This window comes from Vulpes vulpes, chromosome 10 (genome assembly GCF_048418805.1).
Source record: "Vulpes vulpes isolate BD-2025 chromosome 10, VulVul3, whole genome shotgun sequence".
NCBI classification, from domain to species: domain Eukaryota; kingdom Metazoa; phylum Chordata; class Mammalia; order Carnivora; family Canidae; genus Vulpes; species Vulpes vulpes.
In genome coordinates, this window is record NC_132789.1 from 1,106,790 (window position 1) to 1,125,725 (window position 18,936).

The 18,936-nt window shown below is 56.4% G+C and overlaps 1 long non-coding RNA gene across 1 annotated transcript; it reads left to right on the plus strand.

The window, feature by feature from the left end:
* Nucleotides 1–28: 28 nt before the first annotated feature.
* Nucleotides 29–15,094, plus strand: LOC140594126 (uncharacterized). The gene is made up of 2 exons (XR_011994618.1): nt 29–14,110; nt 14,342–15,094. It is a non-coding gene; the product is annotated as an uncharacterized lncRNA (long non-coding RNA).
* Nucleotides 15,095–18,936: the final 3,842 nt, after the last annotated feature.

Consider the following 18,936-nt stretch of genomic DNA (forward strand, 5'->3'; position numbering starts at 1 on the left):
AGGATCATGCCCCTGGCCAAAGGCAGGTGCTAAACTGCTGCGCCACCCAGGGATCCCTGATTTTTCTTTTAATCTGATAAGTGAATTAACATTGATTTCCCTTTTTCAAAAAAAATTTTATTTATTTGTTCTTTCACAGAGCTCACAAGTAGGGGGAACAGCAAAGGGAGAGGGAGAAGCAGGCTCCCTGCTGAGCAGGGAGCCTAATGCAGGGCTCGATCCCAGGACCCTGGAATCACAACTTTAGCCAAGGCAGATGCTTCACTGACTGAGCCACCCAGGCACCCCTACATTGATTTTCTAATGTTAAAATAACCTTGGATTTCTCAGATCATCTCACCTTGGTCATAGATTTTTTTTCTATATATACATTGCTGGATTTGATTTGCTAACATTTTGTGTAGGATTCTTTCTTGTTGATAGTGGGAGAAGTGCAGAATATTTAAGGAGCTTGTACGAATCAATAAGAAAAATAATTTTAAAATGGATGAGGGGCACCTGGGTGGCTCTGTTAAGTGTCAGAGTCTTGGTTTTGGCTCAGGTCATGATCTCAGGGTCGTGAGATTGAGCCCTACGCTTAGCAGGGTATCTACTTGAGATTTTCTCTGTCTGCCTCCCACCTACCGAGGACTACGTTGCTTGGCCCAGAGTCATACAGGGAGGGTGGGTTTTGGCAGAGGTGATGGCAGAAGGATAGCAGCCCTTTCCATTGCTGTGGACGTTGGCTCCGTCCAGTCAAATGAGCTCTTTGATCTCCAGTTACTCATCTGTCAAGTGGGACTAAGAATCTAGGTAGTAGAGTTCCTGTCTGCGTGCCAGCTAGTCACATGCCTCTGACCTAAAACCACCTGTAGTGATAGGCAGAGGCAGGGAGTGAATAGTTACAGGAAACGGGTCTATATGTCTAGATTTCCAGGTCCATTTTCTTGCAGTTTTGTTCTTTTCAACTATATGTGATCTGATCTTCTACATTTGTTGAGTTCCTGTGAATAATGCAGTAAATCAAGGTGATGGGCAATGGGTCCCAGTTGGGATCCAGGGTTATGAAAAGTGAATCCCTCACTCCATCTTGCCTGAGCACCCACTATGTGTCAGGCTCATGCGTGCCTTTTGCAGGACCAAACTCCTGGGTAATAGAAAACATGGATTTGTATCCCAACGTCCACAAGAATGAATGACCCTTTGTCAGTTGGAAATTTTGTTCAGTGGCAAAAAACATGGCATCCTCCAGGAGCCGGATGGAGTGGAGAGCTGTGTTTTTAGTGAGATGCATTGCCTCCTTGAATAAAAGGAAGATTCTCTTACTAACAAAGAATGGGTATTGGGAGGCCCAACGAGCCCCTGCAGCCATGTTTTACATTATTCCTGCTCAATATGTAATCAAATGGGAGGAGAACACACATAAACATAGAATTACTGTAAAGGGGCATTAAATCTGCAAATCTGAAAATGCTCAGTTTAAAAATATAGGCTCCTGGGCAGTCCCGGTGGCTTAGCGGTTTAGCATCACCTTCAGCCCAGGGTGTGATCCTGGAGTCCCGGGATCGAGTCCCACATCGGGCTCCCTGCATGGAGCCTGCTTCTCCCTCTGCCTGTGTCTCTGCCTCTCTCTCTCTCTCTCTCTCTCTCTCAGGCTCCCTGCTTGGAGCCTGCTTCTCTCTCTCTGCGCCCCACCCCCGTCTCTAATAAATACATAAAATCTTTTAAAAAAATAGAGGCTCCTATTATTGAGGAGCCTCTTTGTCAATCAGGTTTCAATCGGGAAAGCAGAAGTCAGTAACCTGAACAAATAATAAAGTCCTGGGGAGAGCTGCAAACAGCTGGCCCAGGCAGCCCAGAGCCCCAGCCACGCTCTGTGGGAGAGGAACAGGTCTGTGGGGGCACTAGCAGGGACCCGAGGCTGGGACCACAGAGAGAGAGGGCTCCGGAACGCTGGGACCCAGAGGTGCTTTCAACACCTGCGGGAGAGACACAGTAGCCAGTCCCCCTCCCACCCTCCGGCACCCACGCAGGGCCTCCATTGGCTGGAATAGGGGCCTGGAGACAGCCTTCAGGCAGTACCCTTTGTAACCTGACCCCAAGGCCGGTAGGCACACCACCACCACCATCACCCCCCAGCACCCTCACCCCACTAACTGCCCCGCACATGTGTCCCCCAGCTGGTCCTTACGAGGCCCCGTTACAAAGAAGGTGACAGGCCTCGGGTACAGCCATGTACACTAAGCCTCAGGTCCCCAAACCAGGACAATGACAGATCTCCAGAAATGGAATCGTCAACCAGTGAGTCAGGCCCCATCTGGTCGGCTGTAGTTAGGTCATCTGTCTCACAGACCCCTGCCTGCCCCCGAGGGGGAGTGACGTCACAATAGCCAACCCACTTTTATTTGTTTTTATATATTTTTAAAATTTTACTTATTTAGAGTGAGTACATGAGCGGCAGGGGCAGAGAAAATCCCAGCAGACTGCACTGAGTGCACAGCCTGCCGTGGGGAGATCATGACCTGAACTGAAATCAAGAGTCAGATGCTTAACCCACTGAGTGTCCAGGCGCCCCACCAACCCACTTCTCTGTGTGGTGTAATGGCCTGTTCCTGCTCCCTGCTCCTGTGGAAGCTCCTCCGAGCTCCTGTCTGCTGGAGGGATGCTGCCTGATTCATGGATCGTTGAGTAAAGCCAGAAAGACTTTAAGAATTTGGTCAGTTGAATTTTGTTAGCAGCCTCCTCACGAAGGAGGTGCCACATGGCGCTCGTGAGCATCCACCACTGCAGATTGCGGGCGGCCTCCCCGAGCCTTGCTCCTGCCCACAGTGGCGAGCCTTGGCTGCCAGGCTTGGCGCTGGGAGCAGGGGGGCCCTGTCTGGGAGGCATGGAGCTGGGAGACCCGCACCGCAGAGGGAGGGCTTTCTCGGAGGACGTTTTCTCCTTCCGAAACTGTCATTACGACCGCGGCATGGAGAGTCTTGGTCGCAGTGTGATCCAGCCTCATCTTCAAGCAGGTATTGTAACCACCGAGAATGAAGATGGAATAGGGTTGTGCCCGATACGGCAGCGTGTGCATCAGCTGGCGACGTTTTGTTGTCAAGACAAAGAACGTGTCACATGCTCAGCCCTTAATAACCAATGCTTGTCTTGCCCAGCCTTCTCCCTTCATGTTCTTTCCAGAAGCTTTGAAAGCTCAGGAAGAATAAGGACTGTTTCAAAACAAGAATGACAACACCCCGAAGTCCAAACACACGCCCTTCTTTTCTGTTTTTCTCTCTCCACTAGTACTGTTTGCTCAGTTCAGAAACCACCACGAGGTCAGCATCATAGGCTCCGATTTCCCCCGCAATGGCCCATTTCATCCCTAATGTATCCCTGGTCTAGGATTTCTGTTCTCCTGAAATCTAGTTTTTGGAGTGAGAGTCTCTGGACCATTGTGGATAAGCGGATCAGGAGACATACCCTTCCCTGCTTGGGCTGGTGCTTGGCTCGGGTGTGTGGCAGGTAGGTGGCTCTGGGGCTTCGTGTGGCTCAGCCATGTTACGCCCGAGACCTTGGTCACCTTCTGCACAAATTCACCATTTAAAGATAGGAGACTATTTTACTCACCAAATTGTTGCAGTCATCATTTCACCTACCAGTTGGTGTTGGTCTTGTATCTGGGTTGAACCTGAGGCATCGTTTGTGAGCCAGCATTTCAGTTGAACCATCGTGATAAATTTGGGGTCAGATGTTACCTGGGCCTGAGGTGCCCTGTGGGACTTCAGGTTACCTCTGTGTGGTCCACAGATTCCTGGTTATCACTGCCCCATGTCTTCTATTGTGAGCTCCTGCTGCATCTTTTCCCGTTAAACATGCTGGTGTATTGGTGTGCACATGTGCGCTGTGACCATGGCCTCAGACCACCAAGGGGACTTGGCAGACGTGATGAAGTTAGGTCTAGAGATGGGGAGACGAGCCTGGATTATATGGGTGGGATCAATGTGATCACAAGGGTCCTCAGAATAGGGAGGCAGGGGCACCTGGGGGGCTCAGTCGATGAGGTGTCTGCCTTCAGCTCAGGTCATGATCCCAGGGTCCTGGGATTGAGCCCTGTCCCGTGTTGGGCTCCCTACTGAGTGGGAAGTCGTCTTCTCCCTCTGCTGCTCCCCCTGCTTATGCTCATGTGCATGCTCTCTCTCTCTCTCAAATAAAAAAAATTAAGAAAAAAAAAAAAAAAAGGAAGGCGGGAATGTCCAAGTCAGGGGAGCAGACCCTGGGAATATGCAAACAGGTTGGGGTAATGCCGTGGCCTCTAGAAGAAGAGGCCCCGATGGAACTAGCCCTGCTCACACTGGATTTTAGCCCCTTTAGGACTCACTTTGGACCTCTGGTCTCCAGAACTATAAGAAAATATATTGCATTAAGTGTTGCATTAAGCCACTGAGTTTGTGGTCATTCGTTACAGCAGCCTTAGAAAATGAATCCGTGTGGTAACCCCATGTTTAACTTTCTGGGGAACTGCCAAACTGCTCTCCAAATGGCTGTACTGTCATCCGTTCCCATGGCAGGCGCGGTGGCCAGTCCTGGTGGTTTTAGCCATTTTAGTGGGTGTGTATTGTGCTGTGGATTTGTTTTGTGTTTCCTCGATGACGAATGATGCTGAGCATCTTTTCTGTGCTTAGTAGGCCTCCAGATGTATTTTCTGGTGAAGTATTTATTAAAATCTTTTAAAGATTATATGGTATTTTCCACATACCGTGGTATACTGATTTGTTTCCTTCCTAAAGTTAATTATTCCCATGGTTTTTCTCATGGTAGCGAAGTTTTGCCTGTTTTTATACTTTAGATAAGTGGAATTATCTTATTCATAGATTCATAGAAGAGCATGTGCTCTTCCGTATCTGGTGTCTTGTTCATTATGACATTTGTGTGTCATCCATATCAGGTTCCTTTCCAGTTGATTCATTCTCACCACTGAATAATATCTGATTGTGATAATAGCGTCATTTTATTCATCCACAGTGCTGCTTATGGGCATCTGATTGGTTTTCGCTTGGGGGCTATTACAGGTACCGTTGCTATGGCCGTGCTTATGCCTGCGTTTTGGTGCACAGAGCTATACTGGTATTCGCCTCCAGATGGATGGATGGGCTGTAGGGTGGTCAGCTGGAATAGATACCGCCAGACTTTTCCATGGTTCTGGACCAGGTTGTTCTGTCACTGGGCACTTCCTAGTCACATGTTGGGAGCTGCACCCAGGTGCCCCTGCTGCTGAACAGGGCAGCTGACATGGTCATCTTGGAGCTGTGGCGGCATAGGCAAGTGTCAAGATCAGAAACTAGGACCGGGGATGGGGTGAGACCCAGGGTCGGTGTAGAGATGACGGTGCCGACTCTGGGTGCAGCCCCATTGCAGAGAGCATCTGGCCTCAGATGCTGCTGGGGAGTTTACTTTAGGGCCACAGAGTACCATCTCAGCGTGTGGGGAATCAAGACATTTGTAGAATGGCATGGTAGCAGGTTACAATCTTTGCTGTCAATGGACCCTGAAGGGGACCAGTTGAAATTTTGGTGGCCTCAAACTGCATGTGATTGGGGGCATCCTCAGACAAGCCCGTACTACACAAAAAACCCTCCTCCAAACCAGGGACAAATAAAGCATTGAAACACTGAGCCCAACACTTGAACGGTTTCCTTCCATAGGGAGCAGATGTGACAGCCCAGTTGTGGACGAGCTCTATGTCCTTACATCTTCCTGAAACAACCCGATTGTTTTTAAAGTCCAGCAAATTGTCCTCTCCCCTCAGTCAGGGGTATTAAACCGAGAGGCCTGCAGGGGCCAGGCCTACAATGAACGTGGGGACATCTTGGTGCTGGAAGGGGGATTGGGAGCGGATGGTGCCTTCCTCTAGAAGACGACCCTCGTCATGCCCATAAGCTCTGGGAGAAGCCGAAAGTCTGGTTTTTATGCGACCCCCCCCCCCACCTTTTTTTAAGTTGGAAGAAGTAGACCAAATAAAGCACCTTTCCCCCAGGCCAGCACTTTGCAGCCTCTGCTCTGAGTGCTTTAAGGGGGTTGAGCCCACAGAATAGCATTTCAGAGTGGGGGCTCTGGCAGAGAGACCTGGGGGAGCTCTGCACTTCTCAGACCCCAAGGAAAACCTGAGCACCCGCCCCTCTCACAGTCCTGGGGTGTCCCCTGAGAAGGGCGTCCTTGCAGGGATGTGCTCCACAGTAAGAGGGGTGTCCCATCCCCCACCACAGGCCAACTCCCACCTAAGAGATAAAGAGGCAATGGGGCCGGGGCCAGAATCAGGAAAATCTGGCTGCCAAGGGCCTGCAGGATTCCTGTCCTGGAACTAGACGCAGGTGTGCAGGGGCTGGTCCTGGCAGGACTGAGAGTGTCCGCCTTTGAGAGGCTGATTACCATGTAAATGATGGCTGATAGGGGTTGTTTCCTGCACCAGTACCCAGGAAACACTCTTCACGGAGAGTTGAGCCTTCTCTGGATCCCATTTTTTTCTACATGCTGGGGGTAAACCTCCCCTCCGGGGCTGGTACGGCTCTGCCCGCCTCCCTATAAGCTGGGCGTCAGGGTCATCTGAGCAAGTGGGGATTTACTGGGACAAAACCCACCTGAGCACTCCCTGGTCCAGGTCCTCATGTGCCTGGGCTCCACCCAGCCCACCCAGAACCCCCAGGGTACCTGATGTGTAAATAGAGAAAATTGGTGGATCCAGGGACCTGACAAAGCTCTAAGGGAGGTCTGCAGAATTTTGTGGGCATGGACATGGGTGGATTTGAGAGTAGAGATGTCTACTTGTAAACTCCCTGAATTTTGTATTCAGTCTAGGATGGCTCAAAGGCCATACAGAATTTAAAAAAAAATCTGAAGCAATATTTACGTATTTGGAAACTTATGTTGAAGAATAGGAATCTGGCATGGAGATATTGTTCTGGGCAGCGGTGTGGCTATCCCTGTGGACACTGCAGCTCTACCCCCCACCCCCTGTCACCCCACTCAGCATTGCTGGGCCAAGTCCTGAGGGGTCTCTGGAGGAGTCCAGGAGAGGTCAGGTGCACGGCACTTAGGGGGCAAGGGGCAGTGCCCATTATCAAATGCTAGAGGCATACTTCAGGTCTTTATACTCTAACCACTGTGATAGCTCAGAGCCCCTGGGGAAGCTGGGTGTAGGGGGGGTCCGTGGTGGGGGTAGCAGACTGCATCCCAGGCCTACCCCCTCAGCGGTTCTCACTCTGACCTCTCACGGGTCTGATGCCCTCATTTGGTCCAAGGGCCTCAGAGTCCCTAGAGCAGACCCCCAGCGGCTTCTCCTCCCTCCCTCCTCCCTTCTCTCTGGCTTTGGCCTTGGTCTCTGTGCAGAGGAAGGAAGTACGAAAATGCAAGATCATCTGCCTGCCAGGCCCCACCTCCCCAGGCCAGAGGCACTGGCAGGTCCCCCTGAGCCTCCTGAGGACAATCCTGGTGCTGGCTCTTCTCTCTGTCTCCATCTCTATCTCTGTCTCTCTCTTGTCTGTCTCTGTCTCTCTCTTGCTCATAGATTTAGTCACTGAGCTGTCAGGGCCAAAGGTGATCATTAAAAGCCCATCATCTCAAAAGAGCCACCTCGGACCCAAACGGGGCTGTGAGGTTGCACGAGGTCGGCACGCCCAGTCTCCAAACACAGGGGCCCAGGGCTCTGGGTGCCTCCACCGCCTTGTCCACGGTCCCGCAGACTGGGCAGCCCCTGGGTCCAGAGCATCGTCCTGGAAGAGCCCCTGCCTAAAGCCTGTCTTCACCCACCAGGACCTGCTCCGTGGGCCCGTGTGATCACTGTCACTACCAATGGGCCCTGCCTTCACGGTGAAGCGTAAGAGTTAGCTGGTGACTGGTGGGGGACAGTCCATGGGATGGTGACAGAGGGGAGGTGACACTGCTCTCACCCTGGGCAGTGCACAGAGTCACCTGAATGAGACTGGACAGTCCTTGGAGCTGACCCACCCCCTGGCTCTCTGGTGCCCGAGGGGGGTGGTCTCTGTCAGGGGGGTCCTGTAACCTCAGACTCTGCCTCTGACAACTCAGCTTGGGCCCTGCCAGCACCTCCATGCAGACTAGGAAAAGGACCTGCTCCAGGGGACCTAGATACCTGCCAAGGGTGCCATGGGCTCCTCCTCACCACACCCCCCTGCCTGGGGCATCCTGAGCAGTGCACAACCTGTGCTACCAGGCAGGGCAGCCCTGACTCATCCCTTGCGATATGGTTTGGAAGCAGCTTCAGGTTGAAAGCACTCCAGGGCTTCCTTCTAGAAATTCATCCCAGGGAAGTAACCAGGAGTGTGTGCAAGATTTATGATCATAGCCATGTTGTTTATAATGGTGGAAAAATCGGAGATAATTTTTAAAAATAGGGATCCTTTAAGTAAATTGTTGTGCAGTATTCTCAGAGCATTCCAAGCGTGCTTTACAAGTAGTGCTGCAATGTGCACAAGGACGTCTGTGCAAGGACATCCATCGTAGGCTTATTTGTTGTAACAAAAGGCTGATAAATAAGCACCTGAATCGTGGGGCGTCTGTGCAGTGGGACTCTGCTGTCCCCCCGTAGCAAGGGCACTGAGAGGTTTATGAAATGTCTAGAAGCGTGCAGCTTCTGTAGAAACACGATGTGCACATGCACATGAGGATGTGTAAGCGTGTTCATGTTCAGACCACTGCTGGTTGGTGGCTAAAGTCCCTGCTCCAGGTCCCGTGGACTCTATAACCAGGAGACTTAACTTGGGGAGGAAGCAAACCCAACATAAGCTAACATACAAACATAATGGGGGGAGCACATCTTGACCTCCTGGGTACACGACCAGCCCGGCCAGGCCCACAAGATACACCCCACTCACCTGTTTCCCGCCCAGGCCTCAAGTTGGCCGTTCCTCCAGGAGCCCTGGCTGCTTGTCCTCATGGGCTGATGGACACATGTGCCCAGTCCCTCCTTTCTGCCCCGTGAGGGAGGTGGCACATCAGTGACTTTGGGGTCAGAGAGACTGAGGCCAAGCCCTGCTCTGTCCCCTGTGAGTGGGTTTCTGGATGTGAGGCCGCATGACAATGTGGAGGAGGACTAGGACACAGCACGCTGGCCCATGAGCACCACTTGCTGTATGTGGCTAAAATGGAAGTTTAATGAGTTTATAGAAGATCAGATGAGCCTTAGATCTCCAACTCTGGATTGAGTTCCCTCCAGGGATGGCTTGTCCTAATTCCCAGTTGCTTCGGGCATCCAGGCTCCACCCCCCACCTCTCCTCTTGTTCCCTCCGGCCTCCCTGGAGTCCTGGGAGATCCACAGCACCCACTCCTCCCACAGGTGCCTCTCTGTGTCCTCTGCCTGTGGGCGCCCAGTGAGAGCTGCCTCAGCCTCTGGACACGGTGGGGCGGGGGTCGAGGTGTCTAGCTCACCATGAGATGTGGACACAGACCAGGCTCTGGGTGTCACAGCATGCCTAGGGGGGAGCCGTCTCGGGGAGGTCACAGGGCCTTCTCCTGAGTGGCTCAATGCCTGAGCATAGGCAGAGGGAAAGGCTCCTCCTCCCCAAATACCCCACTTGTCCCCAGACCCGCCCTCCACCCTTCCCTGTCAGGTCCCTCCAGAGAACACCCACCCTGTCTGTGCTGTCCTCTGTGGCCAGTGTGCTGATGTTCAAGGGCATGGGGCCCCGTAGGGTTGTGGCCACGCCTCCCCAAACTGCTCCTCTCTGCCATCACTTGGCAGGGACTCTACACAGAGGGGAGGAAGCACCCCCCACCCTCCACCCACCAGGACATGACCTCAAAGGCAGGGGAGGAAGCAATAAATGACCAGTGAGCAGGATGGAGACTAACAGCTCCATTGCTCTGGGCAGGCCCTCCTGCCTTCTGGGGTCAGTGCCAAGGACAGAGCCATTTTCTGGGATTGAACAGATTTTTATGTGACATTTCTTTGATCATGGATAAATATTTTCCCAATTGGACACATTCTAAGCTATATTTCAAGTGCACTGTAGGTGACCATGGCTTCCATGCTCACCAGGCAGCAAGGACCTGGAGGACATGCCCAGGTGTGGGGTTTCCTGTGTTCCCCTTTGCAGGGACGGAGGAGACTCCCTTCCCGATGACCCACGTTGATAGATGTAGTTTGCGGGTTTTAGTGAACCCGAGGACTTAACTGTTCCTGTTGGCGCTCTCACGCACTGACCCTCCTGCTGCCTACCCGGTGGTCTCCATGCAGGAGCACGTGGCCTGCCTCCCGGTGATTAAGCCCGGGTGCATCCATCAAGCTTCCTCAGTGAAAAGTGCTAGAAACGGGCACAGGCCAACTGGCAGGCACACATCTACCTACAAGAGGGCCCGGCCAGGTCACACAGGAACCCGCCCCCCTCTGCCTGCAGGCTGTGATGTCATCGCCACCACCCCACGGAGTTCCCTCTTGTCATTGGCAGCAGGACAGAGGACTTGGCACAGGATCCTCCCAGGGAAGACCCCTCCTTCAGGGAAGAGACTTCTCACTTACGCTCCCACCCAAAACTTAGCCTGTGGCAGAGCCAGCCCTTCCCCCGGGGACACTGCTGCCTCCCACAGGTGGGCTGTGCTGGGCAGGGGCAGGCCCACATGGACCTGGCTCTGTCCTGCTGCTCAGACCCAATGTGGGGGTCTCATGAGCAATTATTTATAAATCGCCAAGTGGGAAAGTTTGGGAACTTCGGGTTTTTGACAAGTGAGGGGATTTGCTGGGGTAGTTGCTCTTGGTGACTTCATTCCTGCGGTGACTGTGGGGGTCAGACGCAGAGCGGGGGCGGGGAGTGCCACCATCCTGAGGCTCCTGGTTGGCACTTCACGGATAGTGTGTTGGGCTGGCTCCCTGTCCGCATGTGAAGGGGACTGGCTGCACACTGCGAAGGATCTACATGCTCTGGCTGGCCTGGGTGAGCCATCAGGAAGCTGCCCGCTCTCCTTCTTTGCTTCGCCCTCCTCTGCATGGGCCTCTGCCTCAGGCCACACAGGGCCCCCCTCCCCGCACACCCCCACCCCGCACTGTGCCCTCACCAGGACTGCAGGACCTCCAACCTCACATGCTCTCAAGAAAAAGCACGGGCATCTTCAATAGCTCCTGCCAGTGCCCTAGTAGGACTCTGGGTCCACATTAGGTCATGTGCCCAAACCCAAACCATACTGTGGTCAGGACTGCTATGAATTATTCTGTGATCCAGGTCACAAAATTCACATGTAGGAAACAGCAAGGGCCCTCCCTAGACCAGAGGGACCCACAGCAGGGAGGGGTTCACCCCCAAACGGAAGGCTATCACTAGAAGGGACAGGAGTGCTGAAAAGGAAGAGCTCAAATACCAGCTGTGGAGAGTGACCTTTCCTGAGGCTGCCTGGCACTCAGGGCCTCCTGCTGCACCCCACCCCCGCATGACCTCTCTGGGATCCTCAGACCCTCGCTGGCCCAGGAGAGAATGTGGGGAGCCCGTGAACAGCATCCTCCAGCGCGCGCCCTGGCAGGACCTGGGAGCCCTGGTCTACCTGGTGCCCGAGCCACAGCTGAGGCCTTTCCTGCAGGAGGACGTGGGGGTGGAGGGGCGGCTCCTGGGCGGTTCCTGATGGAGCTTCTGTGTGTCCCGGGCACTGGCACGCAGGGCCCAATCCGAGGGGCGGCAGGCGGGGCAGGCCCTCATCTTCCCTCTCCGGGCCTGGGGCAGGAGGAGGCCAACAGCGAGGCTCAGGGGTCGGTGGCCCTGGGACCCCGGGCAACGAGGCCAGCGCTGGGCTCTCAGCCTGCCCCCCCGAGCCACGGACACAGCCACACGCTGGGTAGCCCTGACGACCTGGGTGACGCCCAGGGAGCAGTGTGGACGCGTGGGGGCGACCCTCGGTGAGTACTGGTGTAGCTGCTCTGTTGCGCGTTGTGTGGTCTGGAATTCCTCTGTGCCTTTACCTTCCTGCCCCGTCCTCAGTCTGCACCTCGTCCCCGGCATCCAGGGCTTCCAGATGCTCTGGCTTCCCGACTCCCTCACGCTGGGACCCTTTCCTGCACGACCGTGTCCCCTCGGAGGCAGGCTCCCCAGAGAGGACGGGGGACAGGGAGGGGAGGGGGCCGGCTGGGACAGAGGGACGGGCCCTTGGTCCGACACCATCCCAGGCGCCGAGCGTCCGCTGCCCCCGGGGCCAGAGGTGGAGCCACCGTCTCTGAGCTGCAGACAAGGCTCCTCCTAATCTGTGACGTGCTCACTGGCACCGGCACGCACCAGGGTACCGGGACTTTGCCTCCATGTCAGTGAGTAAGTAGGACACCGGGGCCCCCGCGGGGAGCGGCTGCTGCCACTGCATCCAGGGGGTGAGGAGGGGGCCCTACAGACAGACAGACAGACAGACGGGCAGACTGGCAGACAGATGGGCAGACGGGCAGATGGGCAGACAAGAAGACAGATGGACAGAAAGACGGGCAGACGGGCAGACGAGCAGAAGGACAGGCGGGCAGTTGGGCAGACGGGTAGACAGAAGGGCTGACGAGCATGTGGGCAAGTGGTCAGATGGGCAGATGGACAGGCACATGGACAGACAGGCAGACAGGGAGACAGAGAGCTGGATTGGCGGACAGACAGATGGGCAGACAGCCAGACAGGTGTACAGCAAGACAGGCAGGTGGACAGGCAGACAGATGGGCAGACGGGCCTACAGGAGGACAGACAGGCAGACAGACAGGCAAACAGCCAGACAGCCAGACAGGTGGACAGGATGAGCAATTGGGCACACGGGCAGATGGGCAGACAGGCAGACAGACAGGCAGGCAGACAGGCAGACACATGGGCAGGCAGATGGGCAGACGGGCAGCCCTGTGAGGACTGGCTCTGCTTCCCGCCAGCCTGGGCCCCATGCGCAGCCCTGTTTGCTGGCCCGGGACTGGGGGGCAGCCGCCGTCCCCCGATCTGCTGACTCCCTGGGTTCACCTCCGCCCGGGGAGGAGCCCCTCCCACCTGACTCTCAGGCATTCGGGGGGGTGAGGAGGGGGTGGAGTCTGCACACCCAGGCCTGCAGCCAGGACCCCAGGGGACCCCACACCCGGCCAGTCCCTGTGCTCCACGTCTTGGTCACAGGAGGGGCTCAGGGTGGGGACCCTCCCAGGTGGGCCTGGCAGATGGGATTCCAGGATCAGGGCCGGGGGAAGGTGGCGGGGAGGGCAGGTGCGTCCGGCGCCGTCATGGACACTTGCACCGGGAGGGCCCGTCCACCCGGATGAGGACAGCGCAGGAGGGGGGGAGAGGCTCCGACACGGGGACAGACGCCGGGGCCGGCAGAGGGCACCTGCACCTGCCAGTCACGTGACCGCGGGCCGCGGGCCTCGGGCACTGGGGCTGACCCTCCAGGGCTCCCACCCGCCTGGCAGTCGCACAAACTTTACAACAAGCACCAGCTGCTCCGGCGCCGGGAGGCTCTGAGCGACCCGGGGTTGCCCGGTGGACATCCGGGGGTCAGGACCTGCCCCCCACGGGGCGCGCTCCTGCCGCTCATGGGGAACCTGCCTCAGGCATCGCCGCCCCTGCCGGCCGCGCCTGCTGGACAGTCCGCGTCTAACACAAACCTTGGACATGCAGAGGCCAGAGGCGGCTCCCGAGCTCGGACCTCACTGGCGGCTCCTCGGCGCCCCTGCAGGTGTGCGGACACGTCCGTGCTGGGGGGATTCGGCCCGTTTCCTTAGGGCCGCGCTCGGGGGTCGCTGAGCACCTGGCACCCGGCCCGCCGCGGCTCCTCGCGCCCAGGGCAGCCCGACCGCACCTGCTGCGCGGCTCCCGGCCCCGGCCCGGGCCCTGGCTCTGGCTGGGGCAGCGCACGAACCGGTGACGCCAGCATGAGGCAGGCAGAGGGCAGGGGAGGGAGGGGAACGTGTTCCTTCGGTCACTCGCTCGTTGATTCAGCCTCTGGATCTGGATCTGTGGACCCACCTGGGCCGGCACCGTGGCCTCCCTGGGAGCATCGCCGTGACCCAACGACAAGCTCCAGCCCTCCCGGAGGTTATATTCCAGGCGCGAGAGCGACGCTTACTTCAACGACACGCAGCTGCCCACGCCCGAGGCCGTCCTCGTGGGGGAGGAGGAGCCCGCACTGCTCACACCTGAGTGCCCCGGGGTGAGTGGACGTGCAGGCCCAGGGCCGCCCTGAGCTGAGAGCAGGGCCCTGGCTGGGCTGCCACAGGGGACACGACCACACGGCTCCCGCCACCATCTACAGCCGTGTCTACACGGGGCCGGCCTCCGCGGGGACATGGCTCTGCCGGGACCTGGCTCTGCCGCAGCCTGAGCCGGGAGCAGCCGTGCCCTCTGCGTCCTGCCGGACTCCCGGTCCTGTGCTTCCCGTCAGGTGCGGACTCCCCGGCAGAGAGTTGAGACGCGGTGGCCTCTGCAGACCCGGGCGAGGGTCTTGGTGGACAGTTCACGTGTCGACCTGGCGGGGCTGTGTGCCCAGACATGCGGTCGATGTTCCTGTGGCTGTTTCTGGATGAGGCTGCCTGTGACGTCAGTGGAAATCAGTCAAGCACGTGGCCCCCACCCCCGCCCAAGGGTGGGCCTCATCCAATCAGGGGACGGCCTGGAAGGTGCTGGGGGTGGGAGGGACCACAGGGGAGACTGGCGCAGCCCCCTGCCTCCGACCCTCTCTGGACGTCTCCCCTGGAGCATGGTACCTCCCCGCCATCCGTCAGCACTGCGACCCTCCGTGCCCTTTCTGTCAGCTTCTCCCCCCTGAGTCACGGGCTGCTGGGAAACCTCTCGAGTCCCACGCGTCCCAGCGCGGGCCCAGCAGGACACCCAGCGCCGAGGGTCCCGCTCACTTCACAGGGAGCACGTCCCTGCCTCCAGGGGCCCAGAGGGCTTTCTCTGGGCCTGAGGGGGCTGTGCCCTGGTGTCCGGCTGTGCAGGCAGAGAACGTGCTGGAGCTCCCAATATTTTTACAAAAACTCCATCCCAAGAGCTATGAGCCTGAGCAACACATTCATTTTTGTGACACAGGGTGAAATAAGGCACACAGTTTCCCCATTTCGTTTTTAATTCATTGGGTGCCATGTGCCTTCCTCCAGCCTGTCAAAATGTTTTAATTCATGAATTTGTTTTCAAACCGTGTGTGATTAGCACGACGGTGGGGGAGGGTGGCCCCTGTGAGAATAACCCTGGTGATTATTCCAATTTGTCCGTGAGTGGCCGTGGTGGGGACAGGAGAGTGGGACGGAGGGTGGGGCGGGAAGGTGCCGTCCTGGACAGACAGGTCCCGGCTGCTCTGGTCGCCTGTGTCCACAGACCTGGGCTCAAAGGGCTGTTGGGGAGGGGGTGTCAGGGCGGGGACCTCCCAGAGCCTCCCCATCCTCCTGCGGGAACCTGTCCGCAGCCTGCAGTCCTGGGGCCCCACGAAGGCCTCGGCCTGAGGAGCGGGTGCGGGAAGGGCCCCAGGTGTGCCCACCCCATGTCCCAAGACCCCCAGTCACCCCCATTCTCAGGCCCCTTCACCTCCCTGGGGGTCCAAGGAGCCCCAAACCGCAGAGCTTTCCCCCAGTGACCTACAGGAGCCCCCACCACAGCCGCAGAGCTGGCCCCTGGGGAGTGGGCACCAGGCACAGGAGCCCAGGTCCCCACTGCTCATCAGGGCTTTGCTGACGGGCAAGTGCAGAGCAAATGCCCCCTCACTGGTCGGGCCGGATGCTCTGCCTCCACAGCCACCCCTGGCTCTGGGGGAACGTGCCATCCTCTGACCAAGACGGTGGCCCAGCCTGGGGAGGGAAGGTCCACCGCGTGCACGGCTGCCCCGCCTGGACCCAGACGCTGACCAGGCTGCGGGGCCCAGGGGAGGGCAGCTCAGAGCAGAGGGAGCCCCCCCAAGTGGCATCCTCCTCTAGGCACCCCCTGTAAATGCTGCCCTGTGCCCTGTGGATTCTCAGAGAGCTCCCCCAGCGCCAGCCCCCTGCCCCTCCTGCACCCTGGGAAGAGCTGGCCCAGGTGACGGGCCCCGCGGTGACGGCCACCCCACCCCTGACCTCTGGGCAGAAGTAAGTCAATTGGAGAAGGACAAGGAGTGTATGTTCTCATTCATTTGGGGAATATAGATGATAGTGAAAGGGAATAGAAGGGAAGGGAGAAGAAATGTGTGGGAAATATCAGAAAGGGAGAGAGAACATGAGAGACTCCTGACTCTGGGAAACGAACTAGGGGTGGTGGAAGGGGAGGAGGGCGGGGGGTGGGGTGACTGGGTGACGGACACTGAGGGGGGCACTTGACGGGATGAGCACTGGGTGTTATTGTGTATGTTGGCAAATTGAACACCAAAAAATAAATTTATTATTAAAAAATAAAAGAAAAGAAAAGAAAAAAGAAAAAGAAAATTGATTGGGAAAAAAAAAAAAGAAGTCGGGCCTGGTCACAAAGGCCTCCCTCCGGCCTGACTCCATCTCCTGGGCAGGGCGTCCCAGTGGAAACCCTGCCAAGAAAATGACTATTTAGACTCCTCTCTCCTGCGGGGCGTCTGGTTTTACACAGCTTTGTCCTGAAGTTGATGCGGCAGAGAAGGTCCCCTGGTTGTTGGGGGCAGCAGAGCGCACCCGCGGGACGGAAAGTGACTTCAGAGCCTTGGGTTCCCTGTGGCTCCGCAGGGCAAGGCGCAGGGAGGGGAGAGGACGAAGGGCGGCCAAGGAGGAGGCCCGCCTGGTTGTGACGGGGGAGGCGAGGGGTGTGCCCTGTGTGCGGAGCCCCCGCGCCAGCCCCACGCACACCGGACGGGGAAGTGCCAGGCATCAGGACAGGGATGTGTGAGGAAAGGGGAGAAAGGCCCGTGGAACTCAAGGAAAGATGCCTCAGCTTCCTGGTCATCAGCGGCTCTGACCCTTCTGCCCTCCCAGTCCACACTGTTATAGTCCGAGTGTAGACGGGAGCCTGGGACACCAGACCCACCTCCCTTGTGGGGGCAGCTCCCGGGTCCCCCCAGAAACGCCCCAGGAGGTGGGAACAGCAGTGGCTCGTGGACAATTAATATGGGTCTGCCCTCTGACATCAATTCTGGACACTAATAAAGCGTAACAGGAATGCCACTGATCATGGTGCTGGGAGGGAGGGCTCACCTGAGTCCTTTCAGGGTGTGACCTGGACGTTCCTCTCATGACCTCTACTCACACTGCATTAGCCAGTCCTGGTCCCATTTTCACCAGCAATGGCAGCCGGGAAATGAAGACTTGTTCTGGTCAACCACATGCCCTGACCCCAGTGGGGTTCTAATCCCCAAGGGGGTATATATGGAGGGAAGAGGTTGGATTCTGCACTTCCAAGTTCCTGGTGATTTGATGCTGCTGGTCCACAGACCCCCGTCTTTTAGCAAAGTTCTCGGGGCTCAGACATCACTGTGTTCTTTTCCGGTGGGGGGCACCTGCTGAGGCTGTGGGAGGTTCCCATTTTGTCCTGTAAGTCATCAGTCCTCGAGCGTACTCTGCAGAGCCTTCTGGTTGACCCCCGAGGGCAGAACTGTGCGATTCGCTCAGCTAATTAGCTCAGCATTTTCCCTGGTGGCTCCCCCCTCCCCAGGATGGTTCTCGGGTCTCCTGGTGACTGTTTGTTTTCCGGACATTGATCTGATGCATGTTATGAAAATACAGGGCTGGCTTGGAAAGGGGTGATTTCTCCTGTTGATATCAAATACACTCAATGCATCTCCGAGCCTGCTCTTTACAATTTCAAATGTGCTCAAAGAGTGGAACCTCCTGTAATCCTCCCCAATCCCTCTGCCTCAAACTTCAGTGGGGACTGAATCTGAGTCTCAGCATGGGCATGCGAAGACAGTGAGCCCAATATGCGGGCAGAGGGCCCAGGTGGCATCCTGGCACAAACTGTGTGCCTGCAGTGTGCAGACGATATGGGGAAGGATGGAACCACCGTGAAAAGGATGCCCTACATTTCCCCACTCATCCCCACAAGTGGCGGCCAATCCCCGTTGACATGGGACAGACCACCCGAAATGCTAGTTCCACAGCAATTGGAGCTCTGCCAACACAGTGCTGTCAGGTTGCTGCCTGCTGTGCTGTCCTGGGCGAGCCAGGGGAAGATGCGCGATGCTTTCCTGGGATTCAGCCCCCTACATCACGGAAGGACTCACTGACCCGGATCCAGCCGCAGCACTGCAGTGACGCGGGCAGCTTCCTCTCTGTCCCTCCTTCTGTGATCATACCTTCCCACACACAGTGGGGTGACCCCGAGCTCCCAGGGCCATCTAGTCCCCGTAGCGTGAACGTGATCCACCCAGACTCATCATCATAGAACCAGATCTTGCGGAGAACCCTTGCAAGATGTGTAATTCTATTTTTTCCCTCCAGGCTGTCATTATTTCTGTCAACATCATTGTGGATACCCTAATTCTTGCCTCCTCTGCCTGCGTGTGAACATTTCTCCAGGGTGGATTCTGAGAAGCAGAATTGGTGAACCACGTGGCGCCTGTGGTTTCTTTTTTTTTTTTTTTTAATTTTTAAAATTTATTTATGATAGAGAGAGAGAGAGAGGCAGAGACACAAGTAGAGGGAGAAGCAGGCTCCATGCACCGGGAGCCCGATGTGGGATTCGATCCCGGGTCTCCAGGATCGCGCCCTGGGCCAAAGGCAGGCGCCAAACCGCTGCACCACCCAGGGATCCCCTGTGGTTTCTATCCTAATACACATGGCCAGATCGCCCCCTACGAGAGGCTCTTCAACCTTAACCGTTCTCACTGACAATAAAAGAATCCTGTTTCCACACTTCTTTTCAAATTCTTGATAATATCATTATTTCTGTTTTTGCCAATCAAATAGGTGAAAAAAACTTTTTGTTTTAACTTGTTTTCCGTCATTAATACTGAGTCGACCATTTTATTTCTATTTTCCTATTTATTTATTCATTCGAAAGGCAGAGAGAGAGAAAGAGCATGAGAGGAGGTTAGGGTGGGCAGAGGGAGAG